The 23,088-nt window shown below is 34.6% G+C and overlaps 1 protein-coding gene and 1 pseudogene across 1 annotated transcript in view; one reads left to right on the forward strand and one right to left on the reverse strand.

Annotated features, from left to right (window-relative positions):
• The window catches only part of LOC145665793 (ras-like protein family member 12), a 493,554-nt gene that overhangs the window by 266,270 nt on the left and 204,196 nt on the right, over positions 1–23,088 (forward strand). The window lies entirely within an intron of this gene.
• Positions 20,572–21,860, reverse strand: LOC145665791 (dnaJ homolog subfamily B member 1 pseudogene; annotated as a pseudogene).

Here is a 23,088-nt window from a genome sequence, read left to right on the forward strand (position 1 = left end):
GGATTTTACCGCCCCTTTCAGCACGGAGACTATGTGTGATGTGGGCCTACAGCTTAATGTGAAGTACTGACCACATGAGCTCCCACCGAGAATCGAACTCAGGTCTCATGTGACACAAGCGCGTACGCTAACTATATAGTAACAGGGGAGTTTGTGATTATATGGTATTTGTATGTTCATATCTTACAAGGAGAAATCAGACTTTGGTAAATGAACTTCCAAGCCATCTTTCACGAGGTGATAGTGTACATTTAGTGTGCCTTCACGCTAGATCGTGTGAGCGGCTCACGTGAGCCGCTTATGTAAACCTGTAGTGTGAAGGCATTGAATACTTCTGAGCCGCTCAAAATATTGTGATACCAAAATCGCAGCCATGTTAGAGTCAGAAGAGGCTGCAGCTTAATCTTAGCGATACATTACAAGAATAAAAGGAAAAAAGATATATAGAACAATGTGGATTCATCCTAGAAATCGATCAAGACTGGATTAATGCTCATTTTACAGTATAACGAACGTTTTATTTTGCCTGAGTTAAGTTTTATTTTGTAGTATAACTCATTTATAAATATATCACTGATACTTGCTACGATAAGTATATATTAATTACACACTATTTGCAATCATTTAAATGCACTATATTTTAGAGCATTTATTTGTTTCACAGCAATTCAGTACTTTTCTGCAGTACATTGGCGTCAGCAGCACATAAACTTTAGTGGCTATAGACTACCGGGCTCCAAAAAGCAGGCTCTCCGGGAGTCCTCCGCGGAATTTTTTTTTAAATAGTATACGTACATTGCATTTTAAAGCATAAACAAAAACTTAAAAATTTTGTTTTTATCTTTTGTGGTACTAAAGAAAACACATATACACTTTACGGTTTGCTTGTTTGTTTAAACAGTAAACTTCAACCTTATTTTACAATTTTAGTAAAATGTCACTAATATGTCAAAAATAAAATAATGGTAAAGTGTGTAAAGTGAATACTGAGAAACAATAGTTTTGAAAACAGAATTTAGACCTTACAACGAGATACTTTGTATCGATTGATAATTACCTGTATTTTTGGGCAGAAAGTACTTCTACATAAGCACTATACTTGATATAATGTTAATTTAAAAATAACAAAAGAAGAATGTTTTTAATATATGTAAGAAATATACATTATTGTATCAATGGTTGCTAGGTAGTTGTTTATAGATACATAATTAACATGATTGATAGCAAAACAGTTTGTATGAATATACGTTAAAAGAGAATCCACGAATAAATTATTTACTACTCATCATCGACTTGTAATTTCAGTATAAAAGGTGAGAATACTAGTGTATATAATTACGGAAGATATTTGAAGGTGTGAACAATTACGGCCACTAAAGGATACACTTATGTTATTAGCCGAACCAGGGTTGACGACTACCTTTGGTGAGTCGTTGTAAAATTTTGGTGCCGAAACCCGGGAGCTTTGTAAATTCATATCCTGAAGTACAAAGTAAGGGGTGAATTTACTTCAGTAATAAGGTTCATGTCTACGAACTTAACTATACTTAGAAGTGGTAAAATAATCACAAGAAAAATTATGCTCGGTGAGGCAATGGAGAAAGAAACTGGTGACAGTGGTAACGACGAACAAAATACAGCTCCTGTTGTACCTGAAGTGTTGACATTTGAAGACAAAATCTTAATGGCTTTACAGCGACAAGAACAAAAGTTAGCCCAGATGTCGGAAGAATTAAAGCATACGGTTCAGCAGAAATCCGAGGAATCCAGTAAACAGTACGAGGAATTAAGTAGACGGTTGGAGCAAATGGACCAAAATTCAGAAGATACGAAACAATCTGTGATCCAGGCGGTGAAAGACCTTACATTACAATTTGATGAAAAGTTAAAAAGAGTATCAGAAGATTGCCAGGATAATTACAACCATGTAATCCAAGAAGTCAATTGTGTAAAAAAGGATTTGGAAGTAATAGAATCTTCTGTACGGCAACAAAAGATTCAGGTTACGGATAATTCTAACCAAATACGTACGAATACTCAGTGGATATCTACATTACAAGAGGAAATTAGGACGTTGCAGATTAAGGACAACGCATATCACAACAACATGACTAATGATCGTTCGGAATTCCCTTGTTCTCAAGAGATGACCTCGCATTCACCCGTAACAGATCAACGTGGACCTCATATTATCTCATCTTCAAGTAATCCATCCGATGAGGACATTATTGTGGAAAGGATACATCCAAGAAATACAGTTGGGCGGAAAAGAGATGGTGGAACCACAGATAATGCAGTAGGTAAAAATTGTCACTCAACACGAACACGAAATGGTGAAAGGAAGGTAAAGTTAGTGTAAAGATGAGTGAAATACGTGCTATAAGTAAGTTTAGTGGTAAATGTAATGAAAATGCTACCTCTTTCTTAGAAAAATTTCAAGATGAGTGCAATATAATGTGTATAGATAAATCGCAATATATGAAACTAATCCCTCATTTATTACTCCCACCATGTTCTTTATGGTTTAAAGCAGTACGAGATCACATCAATACATATGAGGAATTCAAAGCAGCGCTGATTGCAAATTACGAAAACGACTTTTTGCTTGCAAACAGAGATGCCACGATTAGAAACCAACCTTTTAATCCTCGTTTGCACAAATCTGTTGTCGATTTTGTCGTAAATACATATAACGAATTAAAAGTCGTAAATCCGTTGCAATCGGAATCCAGAGTAATTGCATCAATTAGAAATTTGCTACCGTTTAAACTACAACAGATCCTGTTTTCTACCCAGTGTATGAGTCTTAATCACCTATTAACGCTTGTCCAATGTTATGAAACTCAATACCACGCTCAGAATCATCAAGCGGGATTAGGCAAAATTAAAAACAATTCAGATCACCTTGTACCTGTTCGGAATCTAAATATCCGTAATGCAGACAATACGGAATATAACCTAAGTCGAGCAAATTTCAACAATCAGAACGGACAAAATAGGCGAAGATATGTTGGGAATCCACCTAACCTAATTAATCGTGGCAGTCCGTATGTTAGACCATATAACCAAAATAGATTTAAAAATAGACGAAATACATGGCGAAATTCCAGGAATACAGTAAACTATATGGATACACGTGATCGTAATTCAAGAGATGGCATTTCGCATCCAAATCAAGATAATGACACAATTGCTGTAGAGAACAATAATACGGGACATAATAATGATTGTGCGGTACAGTGTACTTTATTGGAACCATACACGAGTATGAATTTAAACTAACTGCAGCTGATGTGGTAGGAGTTAAACCCATATCAGCTATAGATTCTCATGAACATTTATCTTCAAATTTATGCGAAAATGTCAAACTCATATCAGTTATAGATTCTTATGAACATTTATCTTCAAATTTATGTGTTAATGTCAATAATGAAAACAACCCTTATGACTTTTAGATACTTTATCACGTTTGCTTCAACAAATGATAATTTTCAAATGATTTTTAATTCTTTCTTGTTAATGTGAAGAATTATAGTTCGATTCATAATTGATTAAAAGCAAAGGTTATTTATATTATATCGATTTGTGTTGAAACTTTGTTGTCAAAGATTATGTTAAATATAAGATTCATTCTATTAAGCTAATTATTCGACGGCTGTCTTTATGAGCTACCTTATATGTTATTCGAATAAGATCCTTTTGTATCATGACGCCTTATTGATATAATGTATATTTTAAAATATCATCTAACATAATTACTATATAATGTGCCCTGGAAAGATCAAACATCTTTTTCTTAATATGATCGTTTTTAATAATGATTGAAACTATTGATCATTGTGATTTATGTTTTAAAATGTAATTGACTTTTACAATTTTTGACTTCGCACCCTTCAGTGATTAGATTAATAAGCGACGACGTTTCTATAATAAAAAATAAATATTAATGAAATAAAAGATTTATTATAAATGTATTTTTATAAAGGAAGCTTAATAAAGTTATATACGAGGGTCGATCAAAATGTAAAAGGACGTAATTAATAGAATATCATTATTATAAACGGACCAGTGGTTCTTAAATATAAAAGCCAAGCTCGCTTGTAACTTTTATATTCAGTCCCGTCGTCGGGCGACATTTTATACAACGAGATACTTTGTATCGATTGATAATTACCTGTATTTTTGGGCAGAAAGTGCTTCTACATAAGCACTATACTTGATATAATGTTAATTTAAAAATAACAAAAGAAGAATGTTTTTAATATATGTAAGAAATATACATTATTGTATCAATGGTTGCTAGGTAGTTGTTTATAGATACATAATTAACATGATTGATAGCAAAACAGTTTGTATGAATATACGTTAAAAGAGAATCCACGAATAAATTATTTACTACTCATCATCGACTTGTAATTTCAGTATAAAAGGTGAGAATACTAGTGTATATAATTACGGAAGATATTTGAAGGTGTGAACAATTACGGCCACTAAAGGATATACTTATGTTATTAGCCGAACCAGGGTTGACGACTACCTTTGGTGAGTCGTTGTAACCTATAAGCCTACAACTAATGTGAAAGAGGATCAACAATGTGTGTTGAGAAACTAGTTAGAAATTATTATTATTATTATTATTATTATTATTATTATTATTATTATTATTATTATTATTATTATTATTATTATTATTATTATAGCTAATCTAAATTCTCGTTGTTGCTTGCTATCTAAACAGAAAAACTTGTTACTTTACAGTTTACTCCACCTTTAAAGGGTAAACATAGGGTCAAAAACTGGCTGCCGTTTTTCACAACTGGAAACAAACTTTTGTGATAACTTTCTAATACCCATTTTGTCTTTGTTTTGTGAACGTAGCCAATTGCTACCAGGGGACTCTCGGGATAGCTTTTCTGCTCTCATTTTTCCCAGGATACTTTGCGGTCGGTGACGTCACGTGGAGGTATCGCGGAATTTTTCAAAATAAGTGAAATTCTGCATAAACAATAACACTACTGTTTCAAGATGGGGAAAAGTTGTGCAGTAGCTCATTCTAATAACATAGGAAGCAATACAAATGAAATAATGCTCCATCGATTCCCTAAAAATGATGAACTTCGAAGAAAATTGATTTCCCGCTGTAAGCGAAATAACACTTTTAATGTGGATAACGCACGAATATGTTCTGTTCACTTTTCACCAGAGGATTATCAAAGAGTTTAAAAAAACGAGCTCCTAAGTTTCCTGCAAAAGTAGTGTTTTAAGGTCTGACGCTGTTCCTTCATTATTGATACCAAACTGGCATGAGGAAAAATAAACTAGACACTAGTCAAGTTGAAAAACGGATGTGTAACAATAATAATTAATTTTACTTTTATGACATTTGTTTCTGAGGGTCCTGAAGACTAAGGAGTTTATGTACGTAAAGCAAAGTGGAAGGGGGTACCAACGAGTATATAAATGTATACTCTCATAAATTCTTTAGTTTAAATGATATTCGTAAGTTTTGTTAAGTATCTGAAACATTATTCTAGCAAGTTGCTCAAAATGCACTTTGAGCAGAATATTCATAGGAACCTATTACGAACCGAACCTAACCTAACTTTACCTAATCTAACCTAATCTAATCTTGTTTAACCGAACCGTACCTGTTACGTACAAATCATATTGATTTTATTCCTTCTCGTATGCCACATCGTGTGGCAAAATCATTTGTTCTGATCAAAGTGCACTCTTACCATATTCTTATAATTGAAGGGCTGGCCGAGAGAGAGTGCTAAGCCACAAAAACTAAATTCCGGTAAATCGAAGGGCAAAGTGTAGGACAAATAACTGCAAATTTTCCCCTGTGAATCTGGTTCTTTTATATATGTATACCATTCTATACATATCTGTGCAACTTATAACCTGTAATACATAATGCAAAATGTGTTATATTGAGTAATAAACAAATATTAGTAATGTAAAGGAAATATTTTGCAGTCACGATTTCTGACAATTTGGTTAATACACACTAAATACGACGGGTTAGGTTAGATTTCTAACCTGACCTAACTTAACATAACCTATTCAAATTAGGTTAGGTTAGATTCGGTTATATTAGGTTTGGGTAGATTAGATTTCTAACCTAACCTAACCTATCCTAACACAACCTAACTTAATTTGTTATTACATACCCGAAATCTCTGAAATTTTGAATAATGTTTGCTTTATGTATTTTACTACCTGAAATGTTCTTATTGACAGGATTGGTTTATGGAATGTATTTGAACTCCATCCACCCTTAGAATTCAAGTTTCAATGATAGTGCAACGACAAAAATCTATAATGGCGCCCCTTCCACACACCCAAAGAGGATGAATTTGGTATTAAACGGTACCGAAATGGTCACTATTCATTTCAGTGACCCTGAAAATTATGGACTGGACACAATTTCGGCTGTTTTTGATTATTTGTCACCTCCTTCGTATCTCCTCTCATCCCGAGCGAAAAAACGATAAGATCCTAAGTTATGCCTGGCTGCATTAAAGTACCAAAAATCGTTAAAGTTGGTCGAGGAGAAGTAATCAATCAAACATTGTTACAATGAGTAGAAAATGCCCCCTCTTCCCCTTAAAACGGAAATTTCCAAAAATAATGGGACATTGTTTTCTTTAAGCTTAATGAGGAGTTTATATACCGAGTTTCATCTTTCTAACTCGATAGGCACAGGCGTGCGCAACGTGGGTGCCTTGGCACCCCCATTAGAGATGCTTTCTTTTGTGTAGAATTATTACAAACTGAGAAGAGAGTGATCTACATTCTACTTCAGAAAATCACATTTAACTTCCGCGTGCCAAATATCACATGTTAATTTTATAATAGTTAACAGTACAATTATTTTTTGTGAATTAACCCTTTGGAGATCTTGGCTTTTTGGGCTATTTTTGAGACTTTCAGTCAAGCAGCTACTGCATCGTCACTATTTATCCTAGGATCATGGTTCATACCTCATTCTCTTCAGAATAGAGCTGGCTTTCAAATGGTATCACTTGCATGCTCATACCATATACCAGAAGCGGGAAAAATGTCAAAGTGAAAATTTCGGAGGGAATTTTTTTTCGAACTTTGCCCCCCCCCTGGACCCCCCTGTGTCAACGTAGCCATCTAAAAAATCTGATAAATAGTACTTGGTATACTGAATGTGTGTGCCAAATTTCAAGTTTCTATCTTGAATAGTAAGGGCGGGAGAATTTTTATCAAAAATTCCCACAATGCCCCAAATCACCATAAAACACTATGATCTCAGGGGGAAAAATCCAGAGACATCCCTAATTACCCTAGGGTCATGTGTCGCCCATATTATCTTCTGAATAGAACTGCCTTTCAGGCGGTACCATTCACATGTCTCCATCATGTATCTAAGGCGGGAAATTCCTGAAAAAGGGAGTTTTGGGGCAAAATTTCCCTTTTTTCAACTTTTGCCCCTCTGGACCCCCCCTGTTTTTACGCAGAAATCGAAAAAAAACTTCTGGTAAATACTACTCGGTGGACTGAATGTTTGTGCAAAATTTCAATCTTCTACGTGAAAAATAGGCCCGCCAGAAAAAATTCCCTACCATGCCCCACTTTTACCCTATACAGAAGTATATTTGGATAAAAATTCACTGAGACGGCCCTAATTACCCTAGAATAATAATTCGACCGTCGTTCTCTTCAGTATGGAACGGCCTTTCAGACGGTATGACTCACGTGGTCCTATCATGTTTTTTGGCGGGAAAATGACGAAATACGGGATTTTTGGGGTAAAAATCCCTATTTTTACCCCTTTGCCCCTCTGGTTCCCCCCTGTTTTAGCACTGACATCGGAACAAAATATCTATTAAATAGTACTCGGTGGACTGAATGTTTGTGCAAAATTTCAATCTTCTACGTTCAAAAATAAGCCCGCCAAAAAATATATATACCGACAATGCCCCATATTTCCCTATATAGAAGTATATTTTTAAAAAAATCCTTGAGACGTCCCTAATTACCCTAGAATAATAATTCGACCGTCATTCTCTTCAGAATGGAACGGCCTTTCAGATGGCGTACTCACGTGGTCCTATCATGTATGTGAGGCGGGAAAACGACGAAATACGGGATTTTTTGGTTAAAAAATCCCTTTTTTATCCCTTTTCCCCTCTGGTTCCCCCCTGTTTTAGCACTGACATCGGAACAAAAAATCTGGTAAATACTACTCGGTGGACTGAATGTTTGTGCAAAACTTCAATCTTCTACGTAGAAAAATAAGCCCGCCAAAAAATATTGAACATAGGCTTAGAAAATGAGAAAATACATTTTTGACTTATGACATCATCACCTCCCATGTCTGGACGCAGGACGGTCTGAAACCATACGTAATGTCTTCTACAATATCTCTGGACTTGAAAAACAAAAAACCCGGACGAAAAAGCTCAAATAGAAGAGAAATAAGGCAATGTACCATGAAAAACGCGTATGGTACAAAATGTACCATAAGATCCCCAAAGGGTTAAGAAAGATAAAAGTGTGTGCGCTATGTTCGTAAGGTGTAACGATTGAATGTCAGAAGAAGAGGTGTTTACAAAATGATTACGTGTAAATTATTTCCCGTCTGCAAGGTGTGTCGTGATGACGCAGCATCGGGTGCAATGACGCTATCTTTTTAAGGGCTAAGGGGGGAGCGGACGACATTCCATATGGTGGTACTTTAGATCTGGCACCCACATTCCCAATGTCCTGCGCACGCTAATGTTGATAGGTTCGTGAGATACAGTATTTTAGGTACAAATTTTAAACCCCTTCTACCCCTTAGGATTCGCCCTTTAATCAAAGTAATAAGGGCCAGTTCCACTCATGTACGGTACTAAAAATTATAAAAATCGATCCAAAGCTCTAGAATGAATTAGCGAGTAAACATTACATTCATTTTTATTTGTATAGATAATTAATCATTATTGACGGTATTTATAGATTTGTTACATTATATTGTCTCATCTGTGAGTAGAAATAACTCATTATTTGATTTGGAAAGACAAGGAATATCATAATTATGTTTTGAATCCAGTATTACGAATAAAGCGCGAAGTGTAACAAGCAGGCAAGCGAAAAAATCTTCACCGATACCTCCACATGACGTCACGGACAGGGAGCCAATCAGAACACTAATCGCGAACTGGGGCTACCTGTTATTTTATATACCTTGAATTGCTACATAGTTGAGCCTCTTTTGTGTCATAGTTAGAGATGCAAGGGCTCGGAAAAAAAACGGCTTTTTTGAAAAAAAACTCGGTTTTTTCTGCTTCGCTTTTTTGCTTGGGAAATTTTGGGCTTTTTTCAAAATACTGCTTTAAGTTGATAAAACAGACTTTGTATCGCTTCTCTATAACACAAAAAAATCATTTAATTAGTGGTTGATGTTGATAATAATATAAAACATCTAAAATAAACTATGAATTTCGAAAAGATATTTCAAACAATTTTTCTTCAACATATTTACATTATGAATTCCACAGGATTAACTAATGTATATAATAAGAATTTTTTAACCTCCTATATACAAAAGTAAGCAGAGTTGGCAAGAACCGTGGTTGTTTTCGAAAATGCCAAAAACCCGTTTTTTGAGGGATGTTTAAACCAGGCTTTTTTGGTTTAAACCAGGCTTTTTTGATTTAAATTTTTTGCTTTATGTATTTATATTACATATTCACAGAAATAAGTTTGTTTCGCCTTGGTGTTATTATGCAACAGCGGGGTTATGCCGGAAGAACTCCCATAAGCTTAAAGAAGTCCGGTCAGTAAATTTCTTAAATTGAGAATCTCCCGCCCTAGCCATTGCGAAAATCCCGTCATTACTTCAATGTAAGACAATAACGGGAAAATTCTCTTATTGCTTTGCATGTAAAATTTAAAGGTCAACGTACCATAATCAGTACGCTAAAACTGAGGTATTAAATTACAAATTTAGTACGTAGATATCATTGAAAGTACAATCCAAGCTAATGTTGGAAGCTACGTAGGCAATCGATAAATTTTGCCAATTTCTATCAATATATTTAAGCAATCTTGGCTTCTTTATAAAACAACACGCATTTAGGCATGCAGAAATATACAATTTGGTTTGTTTCGTATATTTAGGCTTAACATCCTTACGAAATACCGAGGTTATCAAGGAGAAGACTTTCGCTTAAACTGACATCCGAACCACTACTTAGGTTACGCATGAAAGAAGGTTTGTGGTTCGACCGAGAATTGAACATGGGACACCTTGATTAAAAGGTGAAAGGGAAATAAAACTATTGCAGGTGGTTTGATATCTGGAAACGTCACCATGAAGTTCACACGATTCGCATTTTTCATTCTTTTTATTTTTGTGGTTTAAACCAGTTATTAAAAAAAAAAAAATGGTGTAAACCAGCCAACCCTAAAAGTAAACACTCCTTTTAAAAGAATACACAAATAGCTAGCAAAATAGTATGTAGTACTTTTTACTTCAAAATATTCCATACCCTCTTTGTGAAACAAAATAAAATTAAAATAAAACATAAGAGAAATACTTAGATTTATATGATACACTTAAAGGCTGCACATTTAGAGCTTTTGGTTCTGTATATTCTTGAAATTCTACAGTTAAGTTTTATAGAACCACCATCACAGTTTACCCAATCCTCAAGTTTTCTGAATTTTTAAGAAGAGGGATTCAACATATCATTACGGAACTCCCCCCCCCAAAAAAAAGGACTACGGAATATATTTAAGTTAAGCTAAATACAACTGCACAACAAACATGACTGAGTGATTAGCTTTTGCCATTCTGACAAAGCTTTTCTTCATTCCATCTGTGAAGTAGAAATAGTGCGTGTACTGTGAGTTGGGCGACTTCCTTTCTTATTGTTTTTAAATCGTTATTATTACTAATTACCAGCAGTGACGGTTTTACGAAGGTTAGGGGGCGGTCTTTCGGACTGAAGCCCGTTCCTTAAAGTTACGGAATGTCTGCAACAAACGAAATATCTATTATTTATGCCTTTACTCATAAACTTTAAGCTCCCGTCAAATAAAAATTACAAATGTTTAAAAAAACTAAACATTAGTAAGAAAAACCCTTCCCAAAATACTTTTCTAAATCCGCCACTGATTCTCAGTATAAAATGATTTTTAAAGTTGTATCCGGAAGATTATTGCTAAACATATAAACGAAACGAAATATTAGTTATGCCTGTACTCATAAACTTCAAGCACCTCCCAAATAAAATTAGGACTTGTTAGGAAACGAAACAATCAGAAAATCCCCTCCTAAAGTACTTTTCTAAATCGCTACTGATTATTTGTATAAAGTGGTATTCAAGGTTGTGTCCGGAAAATTATTGCTAAAGCATTGCACAGCTACAGTATAACAGAAATGTGGAAGTACGGTTTGACGGATATATAGAAAAACGTAAGTTTAACTTTTGCGCTAGAAGCTAGAGTACTAAAAGCTCTTAGGAATAAAACACGGATGACAAACTAGAGAAGAATAAAGATGTCGATAACTCAAAAGTTAAAATAAAGTTAAATAGCCTCTAAAATTACCCTCGAATACTACATTCTTCATGTTAGCTTTAATTCGTAAAACATGTGCTCCATCCATCTTGATGGTGAATTTCAGAGCGAAATATCACATTCAGGTCATGGAATTCTTATCTAACTATAGAATATACTATAAGAAAGCTATTTAGATAGAAAAATCATGAAGTTGAAAAAAGCCAAAATTTCCAAAATTCTCGTTTTTTCCCCAAAAAAGCCGGCTTTTTATGTGAAAAAACCATCGATTCAAAAAAACCGGCTTTTTTGCATCTCTAGTCATAGTTGATTTCAGATGGGATATAGTATACGTACGACCGTCTGAGTTCCAGAAGAAGCTGGACGCTCATACTTTTAGGGATTATTCATTGAGTATCTACGAACTTAGAAAGGGGGTAACAAACCCACTTTCATTGACTTATCCACTGATACGAAAATAAAAAAGAACGTACCTATTTGCCCTTGTACTTTATATGCTATAGCGCATTACATTATATGCAACAAGGATTTTGGTCTGCATCATGATATAAATTTAAAAATATTTAACATTTTTCGAATCGAAATCAACAAAATTTATTCTAGAAAGTAAAAATAGAATGTTAAGCACATATAATGAAGACAACGCAGTGATTTAATTTGGTAACGTATAAATATATAATATGAAGTATCCTCGCGCACGGAAGACAGGGGGTTCTCATGTATACTATTACCTTCAGATGCTTCAAATATTGAGGGGTACGAAAACCGTTCAATAAATATTGGGGAGCCACGTCTCGGTTACCTCGGTGGGATTAACGCCCGTGCACTTCTGCGTAATAACATGGCGTCTCTTGCAAGCATACATAAACAAGTCTGGCAACGGAACTGTTGAGATAGTAACCGTACTATTCCTTAACATCGAATCAACAAATATTGATATCTATCGACTGAAAATGTAACACCTACAAAATAAGATTAATCATGACATTACATTATTTCTTCTTCTTTTTCTATTGTATTGCAAGTGCATATGTTAAAGCAATTTTGCCCTACTTGTTAAATGAAATGTACACCATAAATACAGGTTATCGTTGTAACAGTCTCTTTCCTAAACTAACAAAGATGAAAAAATTGTTCAATTACTTCAGGACGCCTATATCTTAATTTAACGAACTGTATAATAGTATAAATTGTGCATTACGTCAGAGTAACACCAAAATGAGAAAAGTTTCAGTATCAAATATATACACAATTTTCTTCATTGTAACAGACTTCACGCTCACGTGTGAAGGGCTCCCATAAGACTGCGTGTTATTTTCTTCCCCGCCAGCAGCCCGCTCGAGCCGGCTACTGGCGGAGTGATCTTCATAGCAGCTTAAAGTAGCGGCTCACTTGCACAGAAGCGCGCGTGTGAAGGTGTACATTTAATTCAATGTAGAGCTAGCACCTGCAGCTCTCGTGAGCCGCTCACAGGATCTAGTGTGAAAGCATAGTTAAGGTGTTAAAATTACAAACAGGAGGAGCGCCATAGCCAGAAATAGCGGAGAAAATGCATCCTAAAGTTTCGGGCTCGCCGGATATATGATACGAGGTGTAAAATTACCAAGTGCCGGCATGGCTGAGTGAGGAGCATCTATGACTCACGTCCTGGATTCGATTACTGTTCGAATCAACTCTTTTTGTTTTTTGCTTTAACCAATAAAGTAACCATTTGTAACTACACGTAAAATTTTAACTCAGCATTTGTTGATCATTCGTCAAAACAACGGTTAATATTGTTTTGGAAACTCGCTTTTCCATGTCCTCTTTATTAGTAATGATCGACAAAATGTACGCTATTCCTGAAATGAATGAGTAGTTACATTTTTCCTGAAATGAATGAGTAGTAGACTACCACGTGGTCTAGTGGGCAGAGTGCTCTCCGTCGGTGCGCAGCATGAAATCTGCTGTGGGCATATTTGAATGCAATGGTGTGAAAGCCACTTTACCAAAAACTGTGGATGCCGTCCTCAGAAGCTCCTGAGCACGTTGAGATCACAAGTCACATTTCAACGCCATACGCAGGAACAAGTTCAGTTGACGATGTTCAGTTCTTCAGCGTACACTATCCAAAGGTATACCTATCACAAAAGAAATGCACAATTACAAGTGAATAAAATGCTCTGGAATGTACGTGGGCTGTCCCACAAGACGATAGGTACTAACAATACAAGTGACTGTGACAAATTTATTTTCTTGTCATTGTTATTAAAATTTACTCAAAGGAGGTGTACAGGAACCAGAATGATATTGGTCGAAAAAAAAAACAGAAAAACAAAAGGCAATTCAACAATAAACACAACAAGTAAATGAAGACTTCTTCCAAACACAAGCTCTTTTCAAAAGCTCCATGGCGAAACACACTACACTTATATTCATAAATATTGGTCTGTCGCTGGACAATTTTGAAACATACCACGCATGTTTTATCATATTACTGAACATTGGAAATGATAGTTGGTGATACAGTAGGATGACAGTCCGTGAAACTTTTCAGTTGGACATCGGAAGCAGCAAGAACGACGTAAGATGTTTGCATGTGCCTTGGATACCAAACATCATTTCCAATATATCGTTACGAACTGACGTGTATTTCAGCGTGCAATTTCATACCGGCTGCATTGGCCAAGTATGTTATTTTGTGGGCAGTGACAAGTGTCCGACGGCAACCACAGACAGCGAGCGGATTAACCGGACTTTTGCAAGAGGAAATAGATTGTACTTCGGACGACAATAGTATGAGAAACTATGGCAGGTAGCCAGGTACGTCATTTAGTGGAAACATGAGGGGCCAATTGCCCCCAAAGAGTTTGACAAATACATATACTATAATCGATTGTCTATTAATATACTAGTACAAAACATCAAAGTCTTATGTCGGTAGTGCTCTTGTCTGCCCCACCCCATCAAACAAAGTCTGAAATAACGCCTCTGGTTATAACGAACATCCAGTATTAGCAAAAGTGATGTCTCTCTTATCCTCCTTGAAATTCGCAAACTTTCCGCAGATATAGACAGAAGCGTCAAGAACATTTCTTACATAATGACTGTGGTAACCATAATATAACTCGTGATAATAATATATTTACGGAATAAGTTATATTTTGTTGCAAGCCCTAGTTAACATGGGACATTGAAAGATCTTACAACTGATTTGAATCTTTCTATTGTTTTATGCATTATAAATATATGGTAAATTAATATTTTACTTGTAGTTACAATTTACTACTTTATTGGTTAAAACGAAAAGCAAAGGAAAGTTCACTTGGGTGGGAATTGAAACAGGGAACCTTTGCACGTGAACCGTAGATGGTCCGCATTCTGCCACGTTGGCAGTTGTTGCCGCGTCGTATCATATATGCGGTGAGTTGGGAACTTTAAGACGCTTGTCCTCCGCTATTTCTGGCTATTGCGCTCTTATAGATTGTAATAATAAAAATTTAGATGTGCACTACTACCTCGCGAAAGATGGTTCCAAAGTTTATTTACCAAACTCTGCTTTCCCCTTGTTAGTATATTTACAGGACATACTTGTGGAAGTATGATGAGACAATGCACAGAGTGATGAATTGACAGGTGAGGCTAATGGAAGGAAAAGTTTATCTTAATTTTGGTCGAGTGTCCATTTTGTTTTTCAGTCTATACTTACAAATTTGAAGAAGACGTGTAAAATTTTTCCTCATTGCATTGCACTGAAAGGAACTGAAGCATGTAAAGCAGGAGGGTAAGCGAGTGTAATAATTCGAAATACAAAAGTATTAAGTACATTAATTGTATTTAGCACAGGAATTGTAAGCAAAAGTAAAAAGAAAATACATTAAAAGTATGTGAAGAAAATGTGTTTTGAGGAATATCACAGAAGTTGAGGTAAGAGAAAATGGAGGTAACAGTTAGCACGTAAATCGATGAACCATGAAATTGATGAACGGTCTTAACATTCAACTATTAATAATACGTATAGCTCAAAAAATATTGCATACAATTTTGTGGCAAATAAGGAATAAGCATTACATCAGTGAACATTTTAGATTAGTTGTTTATTTCGACAGGACTGCGACGTATTGGATCTTATATTATATATTGTGAACATAAAAATGAAATGAAATCTTTTCGTTGAAAACCACATGATTGGGTCCGTTGGGTTAAGGAAGAGGAATGATTAAGCCAAGTAAATAATGATGAAAGAATTGGTGGAATGAGAGCGTGGGATGAAATGGCAGTACACCCGAGAAAACCAACGGACACGATGTTGTTCACTAAAATCTTACCTGGCCGGAGTTCGAACCAGGAACTCCACGCAGTAGAGGTAAGAGGCTGTACCACTGAGCATCGTGTCCCCTGTCAAGAAGAGTTTATATAAAGTTGTGTAAATATGTATCATGTAATTACACTAATTCTAAATATATACAAATGTCACTGATACTAAATACAAATTATGTTCATTTCAAATAAACGAATATTCCTGCTGCTTCAAGTTGTCGATTACTTTTGTATTTTCGCTCTTGGAAAATAATTAAATTTGTTATCATGGAAATCCGCAAATAGCATATTTTTTTTAAAATAAGAGATACCCTCATATTGTACTTCTTACAAATCACACATTTTGTCCTTTGCTGTGTTAACTATAATGCCCTTTAGAACTGAAGGCTGGTAAGTGATCGACACATCTAGCTTCATATCGCTATCTTGTCTGTCTTTGACAGGCTTAGTTTTCTTTCTTACGCAGAAGAAGAAGACCACGATCATTATGACCGAAAATTTCTATATTTCGTTCTCCATCGTCTCGAACTGTGTGAAAGGAAATTTCTAAAAAAGAAAAGAAAACGACAGTCGGTAGTTGCTGCCCATCGAGTTGCTTTTAGAATGCTTGTAGAGGTTCTATATTTATCATGTGTTCTGCTTCTGCCTAAGAGTTGTGATATTTTCACAATGTTTCTTTCTACTGTATTATTTTCTTCAAATACAGACTTCGCTGTTGCGTTGAACAATTAATTCTCGTGATTTTCATTGTCTCCAATGTCAGAATCTGCATCTGCTACAAATAGAATACAGTCTTATAAAAGTTCGAAAATAAAATCTCTTCTATACTAAGACATTTCAAGCCGAAATAGTAAAAATTATAAATTACATTTTAGTTTGTGAAGGTAGAATTAGTAGACATCAACATTTGTAAACAAAACATTTTTTCTCTTTATTACTTTCAAAGAAAACATTGTGTGTTATGCAATTCACAACTCACCAGAAATTAACAAATACTGTACAGCGCTTCACTTCTCTTATAATAATATCCCGAACTTGATTGTATATCTTGTAAGATAAACAACTTCTCCAGCGTCATTTGTAAGAGTAGTAATCAAATATAGTTACCAACAATAACTATCACGAACATGTTTGTTCGTACATTTCTGATGTAATGCCCCGCTATTTCATACCTGCGCCGCATTACATTACAGTATATTTTGGAAGGTGGCGATTTGCATTACGATCTGCATCCGATGATGATTTAAATTGAAATCTAAAGGAAAAATAATTTTTCGAAGCGAAAAAAAAATATATTGGAAGTTACATATTGAAAGAGAATTGTTTTTATGGATGAGAAAGTACATTAAATAATAATGGACTGCTAAGTTAAAGTATATTCAGGATAGGCTTTCCTTCTCTCTCCCTATCATATTTACATTATTCACCGAAATAGGATTAGGTTTTCTTCAAACCGGTTTGGTTTTCTTCAAAACCGGTTCCGGTTTTACCGAAACTGGTTTCGGAGAAAACCTTTAGAAAACACAAAATTATTTCTGTGGAAACAATCGATTTCCGGATAACAACGGAACACTATTCTGGTGAGAAATAGAACCAACTTTGAAAGAAACTGGAACCGATTTTGAAGAAAATCAAAACCTATTTCGGTGAAAATCGGTTTTGGTGAAAACCATTTTTTGGAAATTTTCAAAGAACCGGTTTCGCTTTTCCTAAAAACGTAAACCGAAAAAAACTGTTTTTGTGCCCACCATTAATAAGAATGACAGCATCGGCTGAATAAGAATATGGCAGTTTCTTCTCGAATAATAACCTCTAGATGTTGCCAAATGCACATATACGTACAAAAGTCCAAAAAGAATATCTATGGTGTTGGATACATAACCAAGTTAATGGTTAAAAGAAAAAGTCAGAAAAAAAGTGAATCGTATTGCGTGGAAGCTTCTCGTTTTGTGGAAATTAAGCTCCGATAATGACGAATGTTTATGCTAATATTCAGAATGCTAACTCTGGCAAACCTAATCTCTATTATCATCGCAAATTGGATTTATTTTCTTTTTTTAAGCATCAAATAAAGTCAAGGTTACTTTGTGCTAAGCGGTTTCACTATATTTTCTTCTACCAATTCAGATACATAGCCTGAACGAACTTAGATTTAACAGGATACCGAATAGTGGACTCTCAAAGCTTAGCTTGTACAAGCAGTGACTTAGCTTGAAGGACTTGTTTTTAATGCATAGAACCATTCCTTGAACTCCAGGTTATATGATTTTAGGTTGACAATATTGTCTTTGTGAGTTTTATCAAGTTGCCTCTGCTTCTTCCCACATTCTTCATTGCACTGCATTTCCAATCATAATTTACTTAAAATAACCTTTTCCTTTTAGTCTGTATTGTGCCACTGAGTATTCGGCACATTCTTGTCAAATGTTCTGAGTACTACAAATTCAGAGAGCATTACGAACTGTCACTTACAGTTGATCGTGCAATAGACAATGATATTGTTATTGTTGAGCGTGTCCTCTCTTTTGTTTATACTTGTAACACTGATCACGTTCTCTAAGTTCTTTTAAAGTGTTTTGCTCATATGTTTATTGTTGCTGCACTTTTATCTTTTATTATGCTTTTCTATTGTTTCTTCACTATCTATTGTTCTATCTTTACTATTTACTGCTATTGTTATATAGTAATAGTTATTGTTATTCTCACATATTTATTATTTTTATGTGTTATTCTCATATATTTAATATTTATTTCTTCTTTCACATTTTTACTTCTCTTTTGTAGCAGTACTTTTGTTATATTTTAAAATGTTTGTCTTTTTAAATGTTATTTACGGCAGTCGTCTTGATTGTGACGGGGACGAATATTCTCGATACTGACGTCCCCATCAAGCCTCAATCAATCAATTAAACTACTAATTACGTGGACATAATTTTATACACAATAACAAGATGAACAGCGCCCTTGTATTTCATTAGGAAGTAGCTTTGAATCGAATTACATTGATAAAATAGTTCATTGATTGATGGAATTTAATTTCTCTTCCAGTATTCAAATTACTTGATACAATTCTATTGTTTAGTTTCTCAATCTGGGGATCGCGGGTTGCGAGAGGGTTTCATTGGGGTCCCGAAGATAAGCGGAAGTGATAAATATAATTAGAATCTAATACCGAAAAATATTTTAAAATATTATTTTGAATTTTGTTCTGATAGGCATATTATTTTTTATGCATACTGGTAAGAACAACAAAAAATAGGTCTACTAAACATGTTTAACAGGCGCAAAGTTGTTTAAAATCAATTTAAATGAAAGAGGCACGATATATGAAACTAATGAGAACTGGATATTGAAATACCAGAAAAATGCAAATGCAACAAAAGTTGAAAGCGAGTGAGATACCTGAGCATGGTGTGATTTCACGCGGCAATGCCCGGCTCAATCTTCGTGACATACATTGTCAAGTTATTTTCAACTGATAATAGATTTCTTGTTTTTGTGTTAATGCTTACCATGGAATTGAAAAAAGTTTGCTTTTAACAGTTTTAGGTGATACTGAACACATACACAACAATGTACCAAATTCACAATATGAGGTAATTTAAAGTGGCGGCCTCTCGAAAATTAAAATACTCAGTAACGTTCTTAACAACTGTTCAATTTTTTTTTTAACCAAAATTAGAAATCACTTTATTATTTCATTATATGACCCACAATTATGGGAGTTATGAAGTTTTAAATTTTTCAAACGGCATCCATTTTGATAGAATAGGACGGATCGGATTCGATATTTGTAATATGAATAAACTGACCAAGTGTGCTTTTAATCCATTCGCCTTTTGGGAAATAACTGTATCTACTATTTACAAGAAATGGATTCTACAATTATAGAAATAGATGGATATCGTGAGATCTCCGCAATAGGTATATTAAAAATCTCACACAAGCTAATTACAAACCAGAAATTATAAGGGGGTTGCTGGCAGAGAATGAGATAAAATGGGGGTTGTGATAAGAATTAGGATGAGAACCACTGTTTTAGCAGGATAGGATGATCAGGTGTTCGCATTTTATCTGGAGTTTGTTGAATGGATCAAGTGTAAAGAAAGCATCTTTCAATTAGTTGACCACGACGGGCTGCAAATAATATTGAACATTTTGAACTTTTTAATAATAATTTGTACATATGATATGCATATTAATACTTGTCCCAGCACCGTAAATGAGCAATTTTCTTTATAGTTGCTAGTATATATACGAGAGTTAAAAGAAACGTGTTTGCTGTAGAACGCGTATTTTGAAGTGATCTGCTGATAGTCAATATGTCAACGGCTCGAGATGGAGGAAAGTTCACTATTGTGTTCACCGGAAATGAATTGTGTATCACAAATATTGTTAACATTTTTGTCACGTATTTATTTGACGTCTCTATTAAATTTAAGCGAAATTGCGTCCCTTACTTCAAAAAGATAAAAACAAAATACTTCTCCAATCTCAGCGTAAAATATTAATTTATATTAGTTGAGCATGACGTTTGTAGAAGCAACGATCCACAGTATCTGAAAAGTTATCGTTTCCAAAAGTCATGTAGAAATTTTACATTTTGAAAATAAAGTTGAGCAAATATTTTAGAGCAAAAACTCTAATTAAGTAATCGTTATACAATCTTATTGTAGAGACGTTTCCTATTATAAAATTTCATTGTATAATTTTATCTTAATGAAACATTTTAATCTTATTTGTATCTTTTCTTTCTTTAAAATTTCAACTTACACAATTATTTTTGCTAACTATTAATGACATGTTGTAATTTGATTCTTTTATTTCTTCGGTTTTGTACTGGACTGTTTTTCTTCCTCTACTTCAAAACTTACAATAAGATCTCCCATAAGGAATGGGTATTTTTTGGAAGGCAGGCCATATCTGGGAATTTTAACACCTGATTTTATATGATCCTTCGTAACCACTAATGTATATTTATTTCCCAACAGATTAGGCACATGAGTAACTAAGTTAAGCCCCTTTCTGGGCGCTGTAATTTTTGCAGTGTAAAGAATGTTGTTTCCAACTCGTTTAAAATAAGGATGTGGCTTTTCCCTGACGATAAACACTAAATCAGCCGGTATCTTATTACCATGTTGATTTCCTTCTTCTGGGAATGTGATTTTGGTTCCTGGTTCACAACCAGGCTTCACCAGAATGGTAAGAACTTTGGTTTCCTTCTTGGTACTGCCATCTGGGAAACGATTCTTTCGTGTAATTCTCATACACTTTATGCAGCCCAATAAGATTTCATCTAAACCGACAAAAAGGTCATGCACTATTGGGGGGTCTTGAATTCCTTTGACCTTCTTTCTTAGCTTCTTATCCTTTGAGAAATTAACGTCTCCACAGCCTGTTTCAAAAGAGGGCAACGAGTAATATTTCCTTAACACATCATAAATGGAGTTGGAGTTCCGTTTATCTCCCGTAAGAAGAAGACTAGTGTATTTGAGTTCTTCATCTGTTTCCTGAAGTACTTTATGATCCAATTGCAGCATAGTAATTGCACGATGTAGATCATAAATACTTTTCTTGCTTTTATCACTTAGGACTTCATAAGCCTTAACAACTTCCTTAAACCTTTCTTCAGCCTCCGAGGTTTTGTTCTTATCTGGATGGTATTTTAGTGCCAGCTTTTTGTACGCTGATTTTATTTCAGCATGTGTCGCAGAGGGAGAAACTGCCAATATTTCGTAATAATCTTTCATCATAGCTTGAGTTATAAACTTATTCTTTACTACAGTGTATAAACTTGAAAGAACTTATTTCTTCTTTTAGCAGACGAAGTTGATAAAATAGATTATTTTTTGATCATATTGGTCAAAAGAAAACATTTAATTCAAGTGATATATATGAAATTAAATATCGTTTGTAGATTAAGGTAAACTAATATATATACAGTATATAGAACTTGTAAATTTGTGGATAATCATATATATGTATAGAGAGAAAAAGGCAAAGCTTACGTCATATTTAATCGAAATGATATCTCTATGGTTATCAACAATAGCAAATGAAATATATTATACACTTAATCTATTTGTTTATTTAAATAAATTATTATATTTTTATCTCTCTAAACATATGTTTAACGCAATGACTATCATTAAATGAATCTTTCCTTGGGGCCAAGGTATCTTAAGACAAAATAGACTAAAATTTTGTTGCAACAACAGAAACGTAAATAATTAAGATTTTTCGCAAACCAACTGTAAGGTTTAGCATCATATTTCATAAATGTTACAGCATCTGCACACCACAAGGCTCCAAAGATAAAGATACGTGTAAGGTATATTTGATTTACGAGGAGCCAAGCTTAAACCTGAATTCAATTCATATGGTAGTTAGTGTATTAAAATTACAATATACTTCAAAATCGTGGGTATTACTCTCGGAATGATTAGAGAAATGAAATGAAATGAAATCTTTGAGTTTTACGTCCCACATTTATGCTGGCCAGGCTAAAGGTGACGGTGATGATGAAAAATGAATGAACTGGTGTAATGAAGAAAGCACGAGAAAACGGAAGAACCCCTGGAAACCCACGCCTACGGTGTTTGTCCACCACAAAGTTCGCTTGGCGCGAGCTGGGATCAAACCAGGGACCCCATGCACCAGAGATGAATGCTCTACCTCTGAGCCACCGTGGGCCTCGAATGAATAGAGGATAGCTGCAAGAAAGTACTTTTTGGTAAGTTAGAAGAAAAGTGCGATATCAGTATAAAACTACATTTTAAGAAGAGAAATAGTAATAATTTTGATTATAAAGGATTGTCAGAGGTTAAAATCCGATTTCACGAGATTAATCCTATGATGAGCCATTGTGTTTCGTGATTTTTTGGTACAAAGTGTTAGTTTGTTACGTTTATTTACATGTTGTAATATTATTAAATGCGAGAAACCGTATTGGCTAGGACAAAATTCGTCCCACTACAGGAAGTTCGAAATATGTACTCCCATGCGCAAAAAAAATTGCGCGTATACTGTAACTGAAGATTTTTCGTATTTATTCCATTTTCCTTACGTTTATAGGTAAAATTCAGTTATTAGTATGTGGAGATAATAGAAAGCAATCCATCTAAGGAGATATTTCCAAAAAATATAATAAAATAATAAAAATATAAGCAAAAAACAAAATTATGCTCGGTTTTGTGTATACTGGCAACGATGATTTCTAGGGATTTTTCAGTAGCAGAGCATGAT

This window comes from Thermobia domestica, chromosome 12 (assembly GCF_964235325.1).
Source record: "Thermobia domestica chromosome 12, izTheDome1.hap1.1, whole genome shotgun sequence".
Lineage (NCBI taxonomy): Eukaryota > Metazoa > Arthropoda > Insecta > Zygentoma > Lepismatidae > Thermobia > Thermobia domestica.